Genomic DNA, 11,002 nt, shown 5'->3' with positions numbered 1-11,002 from the left:
TTGGAGTTGTCTTCTCTCTTGTATCTGTAATCTTGTAGGATGTCGTAGGGTTCACCCTCCTCTATTTATAGCCTTAAAGAGAGCTTCTCCTAATCCTATTAGGAGTTTCCTAATCCAAATCTCATTTGGATCTAGACTCTCTTTAAGAGATAAGGATAAACCCTTATCTTATCTGCAGATAAAGATCAACCCTCATAATCTTATTAGGAGTTTCCTAATCTAAATCTTTATTTGGATTTGGACTCTCTGAGTGGATAGGGACAACTCCCTATTCTATCTGTTGATCTAAATCCCAGAACCACCCCTTTTTAATTAATCATATTAAACCAGTTCGAATTGGGCTTTAGGCCCATTAATTCCATGTGCTCACATATCCTCCAAACTACTGCCCAGTTGTGCATCCTTGTCTGGCGTGGGACCCAAACATTGATCTACACATCAGCCACATGGGTTCAGCTCAGCATCTGTTACAAGGCATGGCCGAATTCACTGTAGGAAATAGTGAACCCCTGAGTCTATCACCATGGGCTCTTAATGGGCCCAACACTTACACTAAGTGGTCCTTGGGTCAAGCCACCTTATAAAAACCCAAGGACTGTGGGCAGATGCAAGATTAGCCCATTAGGTATTACCCTCAATGGTCTTACACTTAACCTTTCAGCCCATAATAATCAAACACTGCCCGACAAGAGATGAGCTCTCCCTTGGCTGCAAGAAACAGTGCTGCACTCTTTACTCACATGGATCTTGGGAATTAAAACCTTTTGCAAACATTTTGAAACCATAATATATATATATATATATATATATTGAAACCATAAATATGTATATAGAGATATACATATATATATATATATATATATAAATATATTTTGCAAAAAACAAATTTCAACGATTGAAATTAGCTGTCGACAGCTTTGGTTTCCATCAGAGAGAGTGCATCCCTGATCATTCACTTTGTCCGACAAAGGGGTTGATCCTGTCACTATGATCACCCACTCAGATGAATTCTCGGACTGTCCCAACATACCTAGGTTTTGACCCCCTCTAAGGATCTCACTGATTGGCATATCAAAGACAACCCAATCCAACACCTAGTGTAGTATCATAATCGAGTCTAAGGGTCAGGTGTAACATTCCAGTTTTGCCCATCAATCTCTAAGGTCCAGGGCAATACTGAAATTCTGGTCCGGTTCAGGGTTTCAAGAAAACCCACAATGTATGTACCTCAGGTCTCACCCTGGCAGCTGAGACAAGCCACCCCAACCAACTTGGCGGCACATCAATGTCAACCTTGGTAGGATAAATTTCCCTAGATCTATCCAACGGTTGTGAAGATTCTAAACTAACACGAGTCTCATATGTGTCCAGTTTAAGGGTATTACACAGAAACACACCACAATAACATGAATCAAATATGTACTTTATTCATTTACAATAAATGTCATAATGTGCATCATTCTGATTGGAGCTAAGGGCATACACTGTCTAATAGTTTGCATGTTACCATCAAGGTTTTTAAAACCGAACCAAACAATGAATAGGTCAGGGATCCAATTTCCATGTCAAACGGTCCAACCATTTGAACCGAATGGATGGCTCATTTTGACAAAAAAATAATAAAAATAAAAAATGGCCAAAACCGTTGGACAGCTCGACCACCTAGGTCAGCGGTTTGCTGACCAAACCAATGATTTTTGGTAAAATAACAGTTCTGGGGTAAAATGGAACCATGGTTACCATTCATGGGGAGATGTTCCCAATGTACAACTGTAGTATCTTGTGGGTAGGCATGGGCAAGATTCTTGTGGGTAGGAGATCTCAATTCCTTCTTCTTCTTCTTCCTTCCTTCTTTCCTTTTTTCTTCTCTTCTCAGTTGTCAGCCACCTAGCTCTAGATCTCTCTTTTCTCAGAAAAGAAGAGAGGAGGAACCCTAATATACTAAATTTCCAATGTAAAGGTCAAACCATTTGACCCATACAACTGAACCGATGACCTGAAAATCGATGATCAAAGTGGTTACATTTCTGAGTTAGTTTTTAAAACCTTGCCACTAGAATATTGTTATGAACAACAAAGGGCATGGGATGAAAAAGGCATATTGATAGTGACGATGAGGCCCCAATTCAATTGAATCCTATTAGGGTTGAATAGAATTTTTTACAATTGAATTATTGAATTCAATAAGGATTCATTTACAATGCATTTACCCATGTTTTCTTATTTCCCAGGTAAATAAGATAATGATCATTTTATTCATAAAAAAAAAACATTATTAAAAGGGAGATGGAATTGTAAATGAATCCCCAACTCATCTTTCTCTCTTTACCTCTCTCCCCCATTTTCCCTTAGTCCCCTTCCCTTCTTTTTTGCTTCCTTTATCTCTTTCTCTGTCATTCCCCCTTCCATTTATGGCTTCCTCTCCTCTCCTCTTTTCTCTCTTCTCCCTTGTCCTTTCTTTACATATTAGGAAGAATAGAATCCCTAGTGCCTCTCTCTTGGGATCTTATAAATCCCCCCTAAAAAAAGATCACACTTCATGGATCTTCTTAATCTTCATCTTCATTATCATTATCATTTTCTTCAAAGAATACACCAAGATAATTCAATCTATGCTCTTCTTCCAAATGCCACTATAGAATAGATATGCATGTATATAAGGCATTTTTTCTCCTACCATTAAAATGGAGTCCGAATTTACTAGCCTTACTAGGCAAATTCATTAATTGATTAGCAACTTGTCTTTTTGGATACAATTCAAAGCACAATGGGACTAACGTAACTAACTTAATGTTAGCTCCCCTATTCTCGAATCAACCCATAACTTCTCTTCATTCAGAATGGATTGGTCTATCAGTTGGATTCCCAACATGGATTTCTAGTAATTTTCTTTAAAACAACTCACCACCTCCTCTTTCTGCCAACTATGGTTATTAGTATCAATGAGTATAACCACCTGCTCTTGTCTCCTTCCTTTTATCCAAGTGAAGCCTGGAATCCAAGGATATGAGGGTCTGCTTGTTCATAGTCAGGATTGGAATCAGAATCGAAATCACCTATTCTTGTGCCTATTTAGTCCAATCAAGAATCAGAATTGGATTCTGATTGTTGTTGTTTGGTCCAACTAGAAGGCAGGATTGGAATCAACTAAAATTTTTAATTTTGCTCTTGTTAAAAGAATTTCAAAAACAAGCCATTTGTGTTTTTCAATAAATACACATTGGCAACCTAAGTACATACATGGAGAAAATGTCCAATTCATTATCCTTGCTTGCTTCAAGTTTGAATGGAGTTAAACATAATCATATGTAGATGGATATTACAAGTAAATAAAAAATAAAACAAGCAAACACATGGTAAGCAAAAAAGTAAAACTAATATCAAACAAATGATTCGACTGAAACAATCAAAATGATATTTTAAACTACTACTAGAATATCATTCCTAACATTCATTAACAAATATATATTCAAAAAATGGTTTTCTTGTAAACAAGACAAATGGTAAAACAAATGATTTTTTTTCCAAAAAAAGTTGGTTAAATAACTATGAAATAAAAAAAAAAAGCAAGAGTAAGGTTATTGTCAAGCATACATTTTTTGAGCTGTAGTAGGTTGTTAATGGTTGTAAGGGTGGATTTGCAATATAAAGCATTTGAGCACAGCCAAGAAGAGGAGGAGGAGGAGAATGTTAGAGGGTGGATTCCAAGTCTATTCAATTGATCATAGATTTGGAAGAAGAGGGGGAAAATAAGAAAAGAGAGGGGAGGAAGAAGAGGGAGAGAAAGAAGAGAGGGCAGAAGAAGAGAGAAGAGGGGAGAAAGGAGAGGGAGATATAGGAGGACGATTGGTCTTACTTCATCAGGGATGGTGGTTGTCAGCATTTAACGTGGATGGAGGAAGGCTTGTGAGACAATGAAGACTTGGGGTTGAGTCGGGTTTTGGATTGAAATAGGGGTTATTTTCTCAAAAAAAATAGGGAGGTGGAATGGGAACCACATTCCCAAGGGGGATGGACTGGCCATTCCCCATATGAGAGAATCACATTCTGCCTAGAATGGGAATGGGAATCCCATTCTAATCAACCAAATGGTTGGAATTGGAATGGGTCATTCTGATTCTGATTCTAGGTGTCTATCCCACAAACCAAATGAACCCGGAGTAGTTATCAATATTCCACCCTGAGCCCACCTACCAATGAGATCCCATGGCAAGCTCATCTTTGCAACTTAATATACTACACCAAATTGATGAGAAGTTTCAATTGAGTTTCACTTTCCAAAAGGATTCTCCTTTTCTTGTATATTTTGCATACAACATTTGTATCCATAAAAGTCTCTCTCCAAATTGAGTTTCAATTGAGTCTCATCCTGATCACATTACCATATATATATCCTTGTTTTTGACCTCTACATTTCTTAGACCCAACCCTCCTTCAACCTTAGGCATGGTCATGTCTCTCCAACCCTTCATAGGGATGGTTTTCTTCTCATCAATGCTTTCTCACTAAAAGTCTCTCCAAATTCTTTATCGTTGTGTAGCATTTCCTTGGAAATAGGTTTGTATCCATAAAGTAAGAAGGAATGGCCGCTATTATACTCTTTAACAACACTATTTTTTTCACCATGAGATAAGAAATTACTCTTCTACCCCTATAATTTAAATTTAGACTATGTTTGCCGAAAAAGTGGTTTAGTAAGTAAATAAGTACTTACTTCATAAGTACTTGTACTTATTTGTGTTTGGGAGGACCTTTCCCAAACCACTTATTTTAACTACTTATTTGTGCTATAGCATATGATGAACCACTTTAGGGTGTGGATGACTTCTGTTGTTGTAACTTTGTTGTCCAAAATTTCGCTGCTCAAAGGCAAAAACCTTTTGAAGTGGAGTTATAAGGTAGGGTAGAATTCCCCTTAGCCTTCCACCCATTATTTTGGCCAGGATCTTATAAGGAACATTACTTAAACCTATCAACCTAGAACCTGATGGAAATTCCACCTCTTGCTTCTTTGGAAACAACACTAATTGAGTATCATTTACTTATTGGATCTATGTCGGGTTGTGCCAAAGATATTGAATGTAGTTCACTAGGTCTGTACCCACCACTTCCCAACATTTTTAATAGAAAATAACCTGGAATCCATCTGGTTCAGGCATTTTAAGTGGTGGGTTATGCCAAAATGTTGTCTATTAGAGAATTTTGGCATAACCCACTACTTCCCAACTTATTTGAATTCTTTAATCTTCGGGGTAAGTTTCAGCAATGGTCAGAAATTTAAGGGAGGTTTCAGCAATTTATCCTAAACCAAAAGCTAGAAGATTCTAACCTGGGCCATCAAGTTGAAAGCCAACAAGTCCATAATCAGCAAGGTGCCAACCAGTTGATTGGTAAGGTCTCCTATTGGTTATAGTAGAGATTTGATTTCGAATCCTGCCTACACCTGAGTCCTCTGCCCCCGCCCTCGCCCCCCTTGGAGCTAAAAAAACAAGCTTACAATCACACCGTACCTAAGTAACTGTCATAATTTTATTGTTTCTAAAACAAGCTTACAATCACACCGGTGCCCAAATTCATGACAATTTTCATGTGTCCCAGCTCTGAAAATGTCATGGCTCAATTTCAGCTTCTCCTTTGCCTCCTTTTATGATTGATCTGAGTGTTCCTAAGGTTCCTGAAGCCATTATTGATAAGCGCATGGTTAAGAGAGGTCGTGTTGCCGCTACTCAAGTTTTAGTCAAGTGGCTCAATCACCCTGCTGAAGAGTCCACTTAGGAGTTCTATTTTGACCTCAAACAACAGTTTCCTTCTTTCACCTTTGAGGACAAAGGTTCTGGAGGAGGGGAGATTTGATGCAGTATCCTTGGAATCTCTGCAAATATGGCATAATTACAGTGAATTTCCATTGGAGCTAATGTTAATTTTGGCAAGAAATCGTTGGTTGCTTTTTAGGTCATTGTTTCCTTTTGGGTTGTTATTGACATTTCCATTTCTGTTTCTTTCATTGGCTATATAATTGGTTGTATTACCTCTGCAGAATGATGAATAAACACATTGCTATACTTCTTCTTCCTTTCAAAATTCTCTTTTCTCTGCTCCTCTGCAATTTCAAATTCCAGAGAACCAAATCAAGCTGGCACTTCATGTGATCTTTCTCTAATTCAGATTACACCTAGCAACTTGAGTGGTTTACGATTGCCACGTAATCCTAAAACACATCATTGGTATCAGAGCCCTTTGATTCGTTGCTCCTGACCATGGTAGATGCAACACACCAGCAGACCTCCATTCGTGAGGTAGAAGAATCCTTAACCTGAAGAATGAATGAGTCCAATGCCTGGATAGAGAACACGATCGCTGGATTGAGGGATATGATTGTAGCATTGGCCAATCAACAATCGAGCGGAAGACGCGAGGAAATTGGTGAAAACTCCGATAGGGCAATTCAACGGAGTGAGCAAGGGGAACAATTACCTGGTAATGTAGTTCAGAACTCCTCCTTCTTGACTTGGTTAACTAAGGTAGATTTTCCTAAATTCAGTGGTGAAAATGTCAACAGGTGGCTCTATAAATGTGACTAGTTCTTCTCCCTTGATAATACCTCACCCGAGGCCAAGGTTAAGCTGGCTTCAATTCACATGGAGGGAAAAGCTCTCCAATGGCATCATGCTCTAATGAAGGCTAGAGTTACTATAGAGCCAATGAATTGGGAAGAGTATGCCAAAGTAGTGTCGGATAGATTTGGCCCCATTTATGAGGATCCGATGTCTGAACTCATGTCCTTAAGACAGACTGGCACAGTTGAGGAATATATTGATCGATTTGAAGGAATTCTCACCAGAGTCGAATTAACTATTGAGTATCAACTTAGTTGCTTCCTTACTGGTCTTGAGATGGAAACACAGATGCAAGTCTGCATGTTCAATCCCAAATCTGTCCAAGCAGCTAGCCAAATAGCCAAGCTCTATGAGACATCTCAGAACTATAAACACACAAAGCCTCCACAAACAAAGCACAATTATCCATTTCCTAAACCACTATCCTACAAATCCATCTACAACCAAAATCAGTTTACCCCTACCTGAACCACAAAGAAAACATAACCAAATTTTCCCTAAACCCCAAAATTTACCCCTTCTTGAAAGACCACCCCGAACATTTACAACAACTGAAATGGCAGAGAGGAGAGCTAAGGGGTTGTGTATGTTTTGTGATGAAGTATTTACCCCTGGCCATCAACTTAAGCATAAGAGAGTACGGCTGTATGTAGTGGAATTAGAAGGTGAGGAGGAGGAGGAAACTGCTGTAGTTGATGTTAATGAAGGTGAGGCAACTGCCGAACCTTATATCTTAGTTAATGCCATCAATGGAACCCCACATTTTCAAACGATGAGGGTCACGGGCTATCATGGAAGGAAACCACTGCATATCCTGATAGACAGTGGTAGTACTCATAATTTCATTGATGAGCATGTGGTAAAGAAGATAGGGTGCAGATTGGAAGCTATGAAACCTATGGCAGTTGCTGTTGATGGGAATAGAGTGTTTGCGATAGCCATTTGCCGACAGTTTACTTGGCAGCTCCATAGTACTACCTATGCAGCGGATTGTATGGTCTTGCCGTTGGGATTTTGTAACGTGGTACTAGGGATACAATGGTTATCTACTTTGGGACCCATACTCTGGGATTTCCAACAGCTCATGATGGAATTTAAGGTTGAGGGCAGGAGACATGGGCTTAGAGGTGCCACTCCTCACAAACTTAAATCTGCTGATAGTAAGCAAATGTCCAGAATCTTAGCTCAAGGGAGTTAGCCTGCGCTTTTGCAATTATCCCCTACAGATGTTAATCATGATGTGGTAATGCCATCTCTTTTTTCTATCTCTTGTGATGATAATTTGTCTACTGCTATTGCACAATTGTTGGAGAAGTATGCTGGTATATTTGTTGAGCCCACCGATTTACCTCCTTCTAGAGAGGGTTTTGATCATAGAATACCTCTTGAGCATGGTGCTTTACCTGTGAATAAGAGGCCTTACCTATACCCTTCACTACAGAAAACAGTAATTGAAAAGTTAACGAATGAAATGCTTGCTAAAGGGATAATACAACCTAGTGTTAGTCCTTTTGCCTCTCCTATAGTTTTGGTGGGAAAGAAAGATGGTACATGGAGGTTGTGCGATGATTACAGAGATTTGAATCGCAAGACAGTAAAGGACAAATTTCCAATTCCGCTTCTTGATGATTTACTGGATGAGCTAGGAGGTGCTAGTGTATTTTCAAAATTGGATTTGAGGTCAGGCTATCACCAGCTTAGAATGCACAAGGAAGATGTTTACAAGACTTCTTTTAGAACTCATGAGGGGCACTATGAATTTCTTATTATGCCCTTCGGTCTTACAAATGCCCCTGCTTCATTCCAACATCTCATGAATCATGTACTCAAACCTTATCTCCGTAAGTTTGTTTTGGTGTTTTTTGACGATATTCTTATATATAGCCGAGACATAGCTATGATGAGCATCACTTGGAATTGGTTTTTCAACTGCTACAAACCAATTCCCTATTTCTTAAAAGGAGCAAGTGTTCCTTTGCTGCTCCTAAGGTAGAGTACCTAGGCCATTTCATTTCAGCGGTTGGAGTATCAACGGACCCAGCTAAGGTTGATGCTGTTAAATAGTGGCATGTTCCAACTACCCTGAAACAGTTGAGAGGGTTCTTGGAATTAGCTGGATATTATATGAGATTTGTGAAGCACTTTGGGTCTATAGCAAAGCCCCTTACTGATCTTTTAAAAAAGGATCAGTTTGCTTGGTTAGAATCAGCTCAGGAAGCTTTTGATCGACTCAAGTGTGCTCTTTGTTCAGCACCTGTGCTAGCTCTACCCGATTTTAATAAGACCTTCATAGTTGAAACTGATGCATCAGGTCGTGGCATTGGGGCTGTTCTTATGCAAGACCACCACCCTATTGCTTATATCAGCAGGTCTCTAAGCCCATTGAATCAAACTAAATCTGTTTATGAAAGGGAACTTCTGGTTGTTCTGTTTGCTGTACAGAAATGGAGTCCTTACCTCCTCAATAGACATTTCATCATCAAGACAGATCAGAGAAGCATTAAATTCTTCTTAGAACAGAAGATTACTACTCCTGCTCAGCAAGACATCTTAGCCAAATTGATGGGCTATGATTTTGAAATTCAGTATAAGAAGGGCCAAGAAAACAAGGCAGCAGATGCTCTATCTAGAATTACTGGAGCAGAGGTTCTTTTGATGGTGATTAATGGTATTGATACTGACCTGCACAACCAATTGCAACAATCTTGGTCTACATATCCTGATCTGCAACAGCTTATTCATGCACTATAGGGAAATTCCAGTACTTATCCTCATTACACATGGGTGAATAATCAGCTAAGGAGAAAGGGGAAGTTAGTCATTAGAGCCATTCCTTCTTTACGCCAATCTATACTCAAATGGATGCATGATTCATCGGTGGGAGGACATTCCGGTAGGGCAACTACTTTGCAAAGAGTTAAATCATTGTTTTACTGGAAGGGAATGACCAAGGATGTGCAGCAGTATGTTCGGAATTGTTTGGTGTGTCAAACCTGCAAGTATGACAATTCAGCATATCCAGGTCTTATCCAACCTTTGCCTATACCCGAGAGAGTGTGGTCTTCAATTTCCATGGACTTTATTGAAGGCTTGCCTCCTTCCTTTGGCAAGAATGTGATTTTTGTGGTGGTTGATAGATTTAGTAAATCTGCCCATTTTATTCCACTATCTCACCCCTACACTGCTCTCCAAGTGGCTCAGGCTTATCTGGATCAAGTGTTTAAATTACATGGGCTCCCTGATTCCATTGTTTCTGATCGTGATCCTATCTTCCTTAGCAATTTCTGGACTGATCTCTTCCGTCTGCAAGGGGTAGAATTGTTGAGATCTTTTGCATACCATCCACAGACGGATGGACAAAATGAGGTAGTCAACCGTTGCTTAGAGACTTACCTTAGGTGCATGTGTCATGAACACCCGACTACTTGCCCTTAGCAGAGTGGTGGTATAATACCACCTTTCCACTCTTCTCTGCAAACCACTCCTTATGAAGTTTTATACAGCCAACCACCTCCTCTACATCTGCCATATCTTCCTGGGGAGTCTAAGATAGCTGAGGTTGATCGAAGCTTGCAGCACAGAGAAATCATCCTTAAGTCTCTGAAATTCCATTTACATCGTGCACAGAACCGCATAGTACAACAAGCTAATAAGCACAGGAGTCAACGCACCTTCCAAATTGGAGATATGGTGTTTCTAAAGCTCCAACCTTATCCCCAAAGCACTCTTAATTCTTCTCCTCAACAAAAATTAAGTCCTAGGTACTTGGGTCCTTATCAGATCATTGATAAGATTGGTGTTGTGGCCTACAAGTTGCGCTTGCCTGCCGGTGCCCAGATTCATGACATTTTTCATGTGTCCCAGCTCTGAAAATGTCATGGCTCAATTTCAGCTTCTCCTTTGCCTCCTTTTATGATTGATCCAAGTGTTCCTAAGGTTCCTGAAGCCATTATTGATAAGCGCATGGTTAAGAGAGGTCGTGTTTCCGTTACTCAAGTTTTAGTCAAGTGGCTCAATCACCCTGCTGAAGAGTCCACCTGGGAGTTCTATTTTGACCTCAAACAACAGTTTCCTTCTTTCACCTTTGAGGATAAAGGTTCTGGAGGAGGGGAGATTTGATGCAGTATCCTTGGAATTTCTGCAAATCCGGCATAATTACAGTGAATTGCCATTGGAGCTAATGTTAATTTTGGCAAGGAATCGCTGGTTGCTTTTTAGGTCATTGTTTCCTTTTAGGTTGTTATTGACATTTCCATTTTTGTTTATTTCATTGGCTATATAATTGGTTGTATTACCTCTGCAGAATGATGAATAAACACATTGCTATACTTCTTCTTCCTTTCAAAATTCTCTTTTCTCTGCTCCTTTGCAATTTCAAATTCCAG

This window comes from Nelumbo nucifera, chromosome 2 (genome assembly GCF_055504915.1).
Source record: "Nelumbo nucifera cultivar China Antique chromosome 2, China Antique-T2T, whole genome shotgun sequence".
Classification (NCBI taxonomy): Eukaryota; Viridiplantae; Streptophyta; class Magnoliopsida; order Proteales; family Nelumbonaceae; genus Nelumbo; species Nelumbo nucifera.
The sequence above is the reverse complement of the archived record's forward strand: the minus strand, read 5'-3'. Positions refer to the sequence as shown.